This window comes from Heliangelus exortis, chromosome 3 (genome assembly GCF_036169615.1).
Source record: "Heliangelus exortis chromosome 3, bHelExo1.hap1, whole genome shotgun sequence".
NCBI lineage: Eukaryota > Metazoa > Chordata > Aves > Apodiformes > Trochilidae > Heliangelus > Heliangelus exortis.
In genome coordinates this window covers 43673-55936 of record NC_092424.1, presented here as the reverse complement: position 1 = coordinate 55936, position 12264 = coordinate 43673, and the positions used below count along the sequence as shown (strand labels likewise).

Here is a 12264-nt window from a genome sequence, read left to right as displayed (position 1 = left end):
TCAGTGTTTACTGATGTGGAACTTGCTGGTGGTTCTGTTGGTTGGAATTTTTTCGTGGCACATGATGAAGAGGAACCCTGTGGCTACAGGAACATCCTAGCCCCCTGACGTAGCTTTCCTTGTTCACCATGGCTTCAGGTGCCAACCCCCCTAAAGATAAGAGGAACCATGTGTGAGGAAGGGCTTGGAGGGAGGGGTGGGATGTGGGGGATCTGAGGAGTCTGGTGCTGAAGAGGTTGGCAGTGGCTGTTGTGATGCTCCTTGGCAGCTCTGACTGTGGCTTGGTTCCCTGCTGCCTTCTTGTCACTGTGGCCCTGTCCTTCTACTCCTCCCCCTATGGCTGTGGCCTTCTTTTTTCCCAGGCCGTCTTCTTTTTCTCTCTCTGTCTCTCATGCTCTTCTCTTGCCTTTTCTCTCTTTCTCTGGCTCTGAGGCTTGTCCCCAACTCTGTTGGGATTTTTGAGAAGACTAAATGAACCTTTTCCTGCCTTCAGAGTGCCCTGGGGGGAGTAGGGGTGGTGGGCTGTGTTTGTGGGTTTTTAGCAGACCCTGGGGACTGAGCTCCCAGCTGTGGCAGGAGCAGGGGATGATGTTCTCTGAAGTGCTCCAGCTGGGGCTGTGTTGCCTATCATTAGGCGTGGCGACCTGGTTCAGGAACGGTGAACTCCGTCCATCATGCTCACAGACACCAATGTGGTGGATAGGCAAAATGGCGTTTATTCACAGGTGATACAGCCTTATATAGCTTAGGCTTACAGAGACATTGCTGTCCGCTTACATCACTATCTTACTACCGATAAGAGAGAGAGGCCCTGTCTTCCCATACAACACGATATCTTCCGACTGCCAGGCCCTAGCTAGGCCCTACCTGACTACAGGCTGGGGTAGCCCAGGTGTGGCCAGTCAGGTTGATGAGGGGGCTTTCCCAAGGGATTTTGGGAAGGGCAGTGGGGACCAGGGTGTATAAGCCTCCACCTCTACTCTGGGGCTCAGTCTGCTCTGCGTCTGTGTTGTGCTTGGAGCTCTATTGGGTGAGAGGAGCAGGAGTGGCAGCTTCTGATGGGTGCGGTGGTTTGCTCTGTCTTGGTATTTTTGGGTTCTCCAAACGGCTGCAGTGTTCAAATCTGGAATGAGAGGGTAAGTGGAACACTCAGGGGCTCTTTGGAGGAGTTCAGTGTTCTCTAAGAGGTCAGTGTTTATTGATGTGGGACTTGCTCGTGGTACTGTTGGTTGGAAATTTTTTCATGGCACATGATGAAGAGGAACCCTGTGGCTACAGGAACATCCTAGCCCCCTGACGTGGCTTTCCTTGTTGACCATGGCTTCAGGTGCCAACCCCCCTAAAGATAAGAGGAACCAGGTGTGAGGAAGGGCTGGGCAGGGAGGGGGAAAGTTGAGAATTGCAGGAAAGGGGTTGGAAGTTAGTGTAGGGGAGAAGGCTGTCCAGGAGCAGCCCCCTTTGGTCACGTGAAGGGACCAGGTTAGATTCCAACACGATGCAAACACGGGCAGGGCAGCTCCAGCCTTTGTGTGTTTTGGTGTGTAGTTTCTGCTGTTTCTTTGTTGTCTTAGAGCTTTCTACGGCCTTAGTGTCCTCGTTGTGCTCACAGAGCAAGTCTTGCACCTTGGGCACCATCCCTAGGGTCTAAAACACCTTATCAGCACATTCAGTAATGCTTTGTCTTGCATAACAAATTCACAACATGGAACAGTCTTGTGTATCGTAGCTTTCTCAAAGGTTGTCTTCTGACATGTTCTTCCTAACTCCATCAGAATCTCTAATTGTGGATTTTCTTAAACTGGGACCGGTTCCCTGTGTCCTTAGGTCTCGAATCCAGGCTTCTCATTTACCTGTCATCTAAGCTTAGAAAGTAGCTTCTTTAAAAGGCGATGTTGTTCGGCACTCTTGGGGCCACAATGGAGCCTCCATGCGTCACTGTTGCATCCCTGGATGTCTTCCAGCCGAGCTGTCTTGGATCCTGGAATCATTCATCTTACTGTGAGTTTCCTCTTGAGGTCGAGTCTTGTGGTTTGCAGCGCTGTGTATTGGGTTGGCCTCATTATTGAGAGTTTGGCTTGGAGCTGTCCTGCCCACATTGTAGGGTCAAGGGCCCTTGGAAGAGTCTCAGAGGAATTGTCCATGTGTTGAGCAGCATTCCGTAGACCAAATGTTGGTGGGCTGCAGGAGCAGTTATTTCTCAGATGTTGTATTGCTGTGGAAGGCATTCGCATCCCCTGCTTTTTGTGCTTTTTGGGAGCCCTCCAAACCTCATTTTGGCACCCCACAAGGCTGGCAGGCAGACGGGCAAGGGGCCAAGGTAAAGGAGCAAGCGGGAGGTGGATATCACAGTGGGCTGCCTGTTGTTTTAGGCAGTATCTCGGCATGTGCTTTTCCTTTGACTTTTGCAGGTGCCACACAAAGCCACGGGTTGAGGAGCGGTCAGAGAAGGTGAGACGGTTGCGGGCTGGCTCATCCAGAGATTTTACTTCAACGCAAGTGTTTCCCTTTCTTTTTGCAGGAGCTGTGCGTGCCACCTTTAGAGGGGGAAGAGCGCTGGAGGTGAGACGGGATGGTAACGAGGAGGCTCGATCTCACAAGCAGAACAGGGCAAGTCGGGGGTTATGAGGAGCTTGTGGAAGAGGTTGGTATTTAGCTGATATCCTGTTTCTGCTGGCATTGCTGTTTGTTATTACAGATGGTGAGGAGGAACTTTGTGGTTTTGGGAAGATGCCCGTCAGCTGATGTGGGTTACTTTTCTGTCCAGTGCTTCAGAGCCCCAGCCGTTTGAAAGGTAAGAGAAAGGGAGGATGGTTGGGGAGGGTCTGTGTAGAGGGGTCAAGGTTAGGAATCGCTGGCTCGGGTTTTAAAGGTACTGTAGGGGAGCGAGCTGTTCAGAAGCGGTGCCCTTTGGGTGGTTGATGGGAGCCTGTCCCTCCCTGGCATGATGCTAGCAAGTTGCAGGAATTGAATGAGCATTGGAGGTGAGGTGGTAGTGCAGAGCTTGTGGAGCTAGTGTCTTCTCTCAAGCAGAAAAATAGTTTTGTGCCTTTTAGTTGCCCTGAATGACGATACCTACAGCGTCCAAACCTGGAAAGCGTGGGTGAGTGGGACCCCGCAGGGCTCTTCTGTAAAGCTGGGCCATTTGGAAGAGAACGGGGCTGGCTGATGTTGGACTTACTGCCAAATATTCTGGTAGGTATTTTGGTGTTGTGGTTATATGTGTGTGTGGGGGGTTTTTGGTTAGTTTTTTTGGTATTGTGGTGTGATTGTTTTTATTTTTTTATTTTTTTTTTTTTTTTTAAATGCAGGTGGTGAAGGGGAACCTAGCAAGTTGAGGATTATCCTGAGCCACTCCTATTTTTTTTTTTTTTCTGGGCTAACTATGGCTTTGGAGTGCCAGTTCTCTGAAAGATAAGTTGAGGGCCCGGGGGTCTTATTGCCCACAAGTCTTGGATTCCAGAGTCCCTCTTCTTGCTGCGAGTTTTATCTTGAGCTCAAGTCTTGTGACTCACGTGGCTGTGTCTTTTGGTCAGTCTGTACCTGTGAGTGTTTGGCTTGGAGCTGCCCTGCCTGCTGCGTAGGATCAGGGGCCGTGGGAAGCGCCATTAAGTGACCGACTCGGTGCTGAGCAGCTTCCCAGTGATTTGCATAATCCTGTTTTTCAGATCCCACGTGTCGATGACCATCAAGAAACAGATGGAGGAGGAGAGGAGGCCGCCACCCAAAGGTCGGTTCGGGCGTGGAGTTGGTGGGAAGGTGTCTCCTTTGGCTGCTTCACCGCATTATGTTTTGTTGTCATTTTGAAGGTGGAAGCATTGAGCGAAGCGGGATACGGACACCAGAGGTGGCTGCGGCAAGGTGAGCAAAGGCCGGTGGGCTGGAGGAGCAGTTATTCTCAGGTGTTGTATTATTGGCTTGTCATGAACATCCCTTGTTGTTTGTGGTTTTTTTCAGGTGCACTCCTAACCTTGTTTTGGCACCCCAAAGAGATGGCCGGCAGATGGGTGAGAGGCCGAGGTAAAGAAGCAGGAGATGGACGTCACAGTGGCTTGGGTGTTGTTGGGGGCAGTATCTCAGCGTGTGCCTTTTGCTTTGACTTTTGCAGGTGTCACACACGGTGCCGGAGTGACAAAGCCGTGTCTTGAGGAACAGTTGGAGAAGGCGAGATGGCTGTGGGCTGGGTCAGCCATGTATTAACGTCAACTCTGTTAAAGGTTTCCCTTACGTTTCAGGTGCTGCGCGTGCCACCTTTGGAACCGGACGAGCATTGAAGGTGAGCTGGGGTGGTAGAGAGTGGGTTCGTGGAGCTGGTGGCTACTGATCAGCAGAACAGTAACTCTTCCTCTTGGTCTTCTAGGTGTCCAAAGCAGTGGTGGACACAGCATTCAACTCTGGATCACGGAGGTGAGTGGAACTGGGTGGGGCTCTTTTGAGGAGGTGGGTGTAGCATAAGTGGTTGTTGATGGCTGAAGTGCACCTTATTGGTGACACTGTTTCTGATTTTCCTTTCTTTCTGATTGCAGGGGATGAAGAGGAACGTGCCCCTCAGACAGCGTGGTGTTTTGCTGGACATAGATCCAAAACCACCATCCCTCAGGAAGATAAGGTGAGGGACTGAAGTGAAGTGCTGAGGTTGGGAGTTTTTGCAGAAGGGATGTTGAAGTTTTCTGAGGAAAGGCTGGTGTGGACTGCCTGTTGACTGGCGCAATATCTCAGCATGTGGCTTTTCCTTTGACTTTTGCAGGTGCCACACACTGCCTTGGAGGTACAAAGCCACGTGTAGAGGAGCAGTTGGGGCAGGCGAGATGGTTGTGGGCCAGGTCAGCCGGGTGTTTAATATCAATTCAGTTAAGTGTTTCTCTTTGTTTTGCCAGGTTTTTTTTGGTGTGGGGTTGGTTGTTTTTGTTGGGTTTTTTTGTGTGTTTCGTTTGTTTTATTTTGTCTTGTTTGTTTTTTGTCACCTTTGGAGCTGAGTGTTGGAGGTAAGCTGGGGTGGTAATTTAGGAGGTTCATGTATGTAGTGACTTTTTTCAAGCCAAACAGTGGTTTTGTGTATTTTAGGTGCCCTTCATTGTGTCCTGCAGCGCCTAATTCTGAGATGAGCAGGTGGGTGAGACCTCACAGGACTCATGAGAAGCTGGGTCTTCTCTAAGAGGTTGGTGCTGGCTCATGTTGCAATTTCAGGTGGAAATTATTATGTGTGGTGATGTGGTTTCTTTGTTTGGTTGTTTTTTTCTTTTTTGGCAGATGATGAACAGGCAACTTGTGGCTGCAGGAACATCCCTGTGGATGGTTTTGTCTTTCTTTGCTGACCATGGCTTTGGACCCCTACCACCAAAGACAAGTGGAGGGACTGGGGATGGGCAGAAGGGACAAAGCTGGGAACGGCAGGGAGTGGTTTTGAAGTTAGAACTGGGGAGAGGGCTGTCTGGGAGCAGCTTGCTTTGGTCAGGTGAAGGGGGCAGATGAGTTTACAGCATTGGTTTGGCCTGGGCAGGGCAGCTCCAGCCTTTGTGTGTGGTGGTGTGTACTTTGTGTTGTCTGTCTTGAGTGTTTGATAACTTCCTCATCCCTCAATGTCCTCTTTGTCCTCACAGAGCCATTCCCTCATGTTGGGCATCATCCCTGGAAGGTCTTCTCTCATCAGCACAGTACTAGTCAGCAGCATCTTTTTCTTTCATGACAAGTTAAACACATGGATTATTCTTGCATCTGGGAAGTTTCTTGATGGTGGTATTCTGAAACACTTTTCCATATTAATCAGCATCTCTGGTCATGGATTTTCGCAGAGTAGCACTTGTTCTCTGCATCCTTAGGTCTTCAAGCCTGGCTTGGTGGGCATCTGTTGCTTCAGCCCCTCACTTCACAGCCGCATCGCTATAGGTCTTCTTGCCCAACAGTCTTGGATCCCAGAGATATTCTTTTTGCTTGGTGTTCTCTTGAGATCAAGTCTCATGATTTTCAGGCCTGTGTCTTGAAGTGGTCTGAGTGTTTGGCTTGGAGCTGCTTTTCCCAGAGTTGCAGGTTTGGGGTTTTTTGGAAGAGCCCTAAAGGACTAGTCCAGCACTGTTGGGCAGTGTTCTAGTGACTTGTGTATCACCCTTTTTCAGATCCCATGTGACAAGGATGTACATGACAGAGCAGGAGGAGAGAAGAGCACCACCCAAAGGTTAGTTGGTGTTGGAGTGAAGGTCCCCCTCCTGCCTACCTGACCACATTATGGTTTGTTTGTCCTTTTGAAGGTGAGAGCAGCCAAGGAAGCAGAATATCTGTTCCGGAGGTGGCTGTGGCAAGGTGAGCAAAGGCTGGCGTGCTGGAGGAGCAGTTATTTCTCAGGTGGTTTTTTTTCGTTGAAGGCATTGGCATCCCCTGTTTTTTGTGTTTTCCAGGTGTCCTCCAAACCTACTTTTGGCACCCCACAAGGGTGGCAGGCGGATGGGTGAGAGGCTGAGGTAAAGGGGCAGGAGGTGGACATCACAGTGGGCTGCCTGTTGTTGGAGGCACTACCTCAGCACGTGCCTTTTGCTTTGGCTTTTGCAGGTGCCACAACCATCCTTGGAGGGACAAAGACACACATTTAGGAGCGGCTGGAGAGGGTGAGATGGTGGTGGGGTAGGTCAGCCATGTATTTTACATCAAGTCACTTAAACGTTTCCTTTGGCACTGTGCGTGCCACCTTTGGAACCGGATGAGCATTGAAGTTGAGTTGATAGTGAGGGGGTTCATGGGGCTGGTGACTTCTGATCAACAGAACAGGAACTCTTTCTCTTGGTGTTTCAGGTGCCTCAAGCAATCGTGGTGATAGCGTTCAACTCTGGAACAAGAAGGTGCGTGGTATACCTTAGGGCTCCCTTGAGGAGATGAGTGCAGCAGAAGTAGCATGCATTGGCTTAGGTGGGACTTGTGCCAGCGCTGTGGGTGACCTGTGCGTTGTGTTTTTTCCTTTTCTACGTCTAGGGGATGAAGAGGAACCGTGTGACTGGAAGCACATCCCATTCAAACAATGAGGTTTTCATTACTGACCATGGCTTTGTGCTGCTGTCGCTCTTGAAGATAAGTTGAGGGCCCAGGGGCGGGTGGGGAGGGGCTGAGCAGAGGAGCCGAGGTTGGGAATTGCAGGTGGTGTTTTGAAGTTAGTGTAGGGTAGAGGACTGTCTGGAAGCAGCCCCCTTTGGGTGGGTGAAGGGAACAGGTTACTTTCCAGTATGATTACAGCATGGGCAGGGCAGCTCCAGCCTCGGTGTGTGGGGTTGTGTGTTTTGTGTTGTCAGTCTTTGCTGTCTTAGAGCTTCCTGAGGCCTTGATGGTCCTCTGTGTCCTCACAGAGCAAGTCCAGCATCTTGGGCATCCTCCCTGGAAAGCCTTTCCTGCTCAGCACGGTGCTGGTCAGCAGCGTGTTCTTCTGCTTGAGTCTAAATTGCAGATCGGTCTCTTGACTTGGAAGTTTCTTGATGGCTGTCTTCTGCAACGTCATTCTCAATTGCATTGTCATCTGATCTCTGTCCATCCAGTTTCCCCGAGGGGGACTCGTTCCCCGCATCCTTGCGTCCTCAGGTCTTGAAGGCGGCTTCTCGGGCATCCGTCGCTTCATTCCCTCGCTTTTAGCAGACGCATCTCTGTAGGTCTTATTGCCCCAAAGTCTTGGATTCCAGAGTCCCGCATCTTGCTGCGAGTTTCATCTTGAGGTCGAGTCTTGTGACTCACATGGCTGTGTCTCATATTGGTCTGTGGGTGTGAGCGTTTGGCTTGGAGCTGCCCTGCCTGCTGTGTAGGATGAGGGGCCATGGGAAGCGCCACAACCTGACTGACTCGGTGCTGAGCAGCTTTCCAGTGATTTGGGTAATCCTGTTTTTTCAGGTCCCAAGTGTCAATGACTAGCAGGAATCCGATGGAGGAGGAGAGGAGGCCGCCACCCAAAGGTTGGTTAGGGCGTGGAGTTGGTGGGAAGGTGCCCCCCTTGGCTACCTGCCCACGTTACGGTTTGTTGTCGTTTTGAAGGCGGAGGCGGCGAGCGAAGCGAGATACGGGCACCGGAGGTGGCTGTGGCAAGGTGAGCAAAGGCCGGTGGGCTGGAGGAGCAGTTATTCTCAGGTGTTGTATTATTGGTTCGTCATGAACATCCCTTGTTGTTTGTGGTTTTTTTTCAGGTGCACTCCTAGCCTTGTTTTGGCACCCCAAAGAGATGGCCGGCAGATGGGTGAGAGGCCGAGGTAAAGAAGCAGGAGATGGACGTCACAGTGGGCTGCTTGTTGTTGGGGTCAATATCTCAGCGTGTGCCTTTTGCTTTGACTTTTGCAGGTGTCACACACGGTGCCGGAGTGACAAAACCATGTCTTGAGGAACAGCTGGAGAAGGCGAGATGGCTGTGGGCTGGGTCAGCCATGTATTAACGTCAACTCTGTTAAAGGTTTCCCTTACGTTTCAGGTGCTGCGCGTGCCGCCTTTGGAACCGGACGAGCACTGAAGGTGAGCTGGGGTGGTAGAGAGTGGGTTCGTGGAGCTGGTGGCTACTGATCAGCAGAACAGTAACTCTTCCTCTTGGTCTTCTAGGTGTCCAAAGCAGTGGTGGACACAGCATTCAACTCTGGATCACGGAGGTGAGTGGAACTGGGTGGGGCTCTTTTGAGGAGGTGGGTGTAGCATAAGTGGTTGTTGATGGCTGAAGTGCACCTTATTGGTGACACTGTTTCTGATTTTCCTTTCTTTCTGATTGCAGGGGATGAAGAGGAACGTGCCCCTCAGACAGCGTGGTGTTTTGCTGGACATAGATCCAAAACCACCATCCCTCAGGAAGATAAGGTGAGGGACTGAAGTGAAGTGCTGAGGTTGGGAGTTTTTGCAGAAGGGATGTTGAAGTTTTCTGAGGAAAGGCTGGTGTGGACTGCCTGTTGACTGGGGCAATATCTCAGCATGTGGCTTTTCCTTTGACTTTTGCAGGTGCCACACACTGCCTTGGAGGTACAAAGCCACGTGTAGAGGAGCAGTTGGGGCAGGCGAGATGGTTGTGGGCCAGGTCAGCCGGGTGTTTAATATCAATTCAGTTAAGTGTTTCTCTTTGTTTTGCCAGGTTTTTTTTGGTGTGGGGTTGGTTGTTTTTGTTGGGTTTTTTTGTGTGTTTCGTTTGTTTTATTTTGTCTTGTTTGTTTTTTGTCACCTTTGGAGCTGAGTGTTGGAGGTAAGCTGGGGTGGTAATTTAGGAGGTTCATGTATGTAGTGACTTTTTTCAAGCCAAACAGTGGTTTTGTGTATTTTAGGTGCCCTTCATTGTGTCCTGCAGCGCCTAATTCTGAGATGAGCAGGTGGGTGAGACCTCACAGGACTCATGAGAAGCTGGGTCTTCTCTAAGAGGTTGGTGCTGGCTCATGTTGCAATTTCAGGTGGAAATTATTATGTGTGGTGATGTGGTTTCTTTGTTTGGTTGTTTTTTTCTTTTTTGGCAGATGATGAACAGGCAACTTGTGGCTGCAGGAACATCCCTGTGGATGGTTTTGTCTTTCTTTGCTGACCATGGCTTTGGACCCCTACCACCAAAGACAAGTGGAGGGACTGGGGATGGGCAGAAGGGACAAAGCTGGGAACGGCAGGGAGTGGTTTTGAAGTTAGAACTGGGGAGAGGGCTGTCTGGGAGCAGCTTGCTTTGGTCAGGTGAAGGGGGCAGATGAGTTTACAGCATTGGTTTGGCCTGGGCAGGGCAGCTCCAGCCTTTGTGTGTGGTGGTGTGTACTTTGTGTTGTCTGTCTTGAGTGTTTGATAACTTCCTCATCCCTCAATGTCCTCTTTGTCCTCACAGAGCCATTCCCTCATGTTGGGCATCATCCCTGGAAGGTCTTCTCTCATCAGCACAGTACTAGTCAGCAGCATCTTTTTCTTTCATGACAAGTTAAACACATGGATTATTCTTGCATCTGGGAAGTTTCTTGATGGTGGTATTCTGAAACACTTTTCCATATTAATCAGCATCTCTGGTCATGGATTTTCGCAGAGTAGCACTTGTTCTCTGCATCCTTAGGTCTTCAAGCCTGGCTTGGTGGGCATCTGTTGCTTCAGCCCCTCACTTCACAGCCGCATCGCTATAGGTCTTCTTGCCCAACAGTCTTGGATCCCAGAGATATTCTTTTTGCTTGGTGTTCTCTTGAGATCAAGTCTCATGATTTTCAGGCCTGTGTCTTGAAGTGGTCTGAGTGTTTGGCTTGGAGCTGCTTTTCCCAGAGTTGCAGGTTTGGGGTTTTTTGGAAGAGCCCTAAAGGACTAGTCCAGCACTGTTGGGCAGTGTTCTAGTGACTTGTGTATCACCCTTTTTCAGATCCCATGTGACAAGGATGTACATGACAGAGCAGGAGGAGAGAAGAGCACCACCCAAAGGTTAGTTGGTGTTGGAGTGAAGGTCCCCCTCCTGCCTACCTGACCACATTATGGTTTGTTTGTCCTTTTGAAGGTGAGAGCAGCCAAGGAAGCAGAATATCTGTTCCGGAGGTGGCTGTGGCAAGGTGAGCAAAGGCTGGCGTGCTGGAGGAGCAGTTATTTCTCGGGTGTTTTATTGTCGTTGAAGACATTGGCATCCCGTTTTTTGTGTTTTCCAGGTGTCCCTTGAACCTACTTTCGGCACCCCACGAGGATGGCAGGCAGATGGGTGGGAGGCTGAGGCACTACCTCAGCACGTGCCTTTTGCTTTGGCTTTTGCAGGTGCCACAACCATCCTTGGAGGGACAAAGACACACATTTAGGAGCGGCTGGAGAGGGTGAGATGGTGGTGGGGTGGGTCAGCCATGTATTTTACATCAAGTCACTTAAACGTTTCCTTTTGTTTTTGCAGGCGCTGTGCGTGCCACCTTTGGAACCGGATGAGCGTTGAAGTTGAGTTGAGTTGGTAGTGAGGGGGTTCATGGGGCTGTTGACTTCTGATCAACAGAACAGGAACTCTTTCTCTTGGTGTTTCAGGTGCCCCAAGCAATGGTGGTGATAGCGTTCAACTCTGGAAGGAGAAGGTGCGTGGTATACCATGGGGCTCCCTTGAGGAGGTGAGTGCAGCAGAAGTAGCGTGCGTCGGCTTAGGTGGGACTTGTGCCAGCGCTGTGGGTGACCTGTGGGTTGTGCTTTTTCCTTTTTACGTCTAGGGGATGAAGAGGAACCGTGCGACTGGAAGCACATCCCAGTCAAACAATGTGGTTGTCATTACTGACCATGGCTTTGTGCTGCTGTCGCTCTTGAAGATAAGTTGAGGGCCCAGGGGCGGGTGGGGAGGGGCTGAGCAGAGGAGCCGAGGTTGGGAATTGCAGGTGGTGTTTTGAAGTTAGTGTAGGGTAGAGGACTGTCTGGAAGCAGCCCCCTTTGGGTGGGTGAAGGGAACAGGTTACTTTCCAGTGTGATTCCAGCATGGGCAGGGCAGCTCCAGCCTCGGTGTGTGGGGTTGTGGGTTTTGTGTTGTCAGTCTTTGTTGTCTTAGAGCTTCCTGAGGCTGTGATGGTCCTCTGTGTCCTCACAGAGCAAGTCCAGCATCTTGGGCATCCTCCCTGGAAAGCCTTTCCTGCTCAGCACGGTGCTGGTCAGCAGCGTGTTCTTCTGCTTGAGTCTAAATTGCAGATCGGTCTCTTGACTTGGAAGTTTCTTGATGGCTGTCTTCTGCAACGTCATTCTCAATTGCATTGTCGTCTGATCTCTGTCCATCCAGTTTCCCCGAGGGGGACTCGTTCCCCGCATCCTTGCGTCCTCAGGTCTTGAAGGCGGCTTCTCGGGCATCCGTCGCTTCATTCCCTCGCTTTTAGCAGACGCATCTCTGTAGGTCTTATTGCCCGCAAGTCTTGGGTTCCAGAGTCCCTCACAGGACAAGTAATATTTGAACATCATCCCCATGGTGTTGAACACATTTAGTCATCATCATCATAGTGCCATCTGGATCCTTCTTTTCTTGCGTCTTGCAAATTTCTTGATAGGCATCTTTTGTAATCTTCTTTATGAACGAATGAGCATCTCTGGTCATAAATTTTCCACATTTGCAACCTTGTCTCTGCATCCTTAGGTCTTGATGCTAGTCTTCTTGTACATCTGATATGTTATTTTGAAGAGTAATTATTGTAACAGGAAGTGTTCTATGACACTTGATGTCACCATGGGGCCTCCTTGCCTCACCCTTGCATCCCTGTAGATCATCTTGGCCAACTTCTCGGAGCCCAGAGTAATTCTTTTGGGGAGTTTTCTATTAATGTTTCATCTTGTAGTTTGCAGTGGTGTTTCTTGGGTTGGTCTGTGTTTGTGTGTTTGGCCTGG

At 50.3% G+C, this 12264-nt stretch overlaps 1 long non-coding RNA gene across 2 annotated transcripts; it reads left to right on the top strand.

The window, feature by feature from the left end:
- Window positions 1-4355: 4355 nt before the first annotated feature.
- Window positions 4356-6452, top strand: LOC139795476 (uncharacterized). 2 transcript variants are annotated; one of them, XR_011725500.1, is made up of 3 exons: window positions 4356-4404; window positions 4745-6294; window positions 6390-6452. It is a non-coding gene; the product is annotated as an uncharacterized lncRNA (long non-coding RNA). The 2 variants fall into 2 exon arrangements; XR_011725501.1 differs by lacking the exon at window positions 4356-4404 and having other exon boundaries at window positions 4713-5155; window positions 5248-6294.
- Window positions 6453-12264: the final 5812 nt, after the last annotated feature.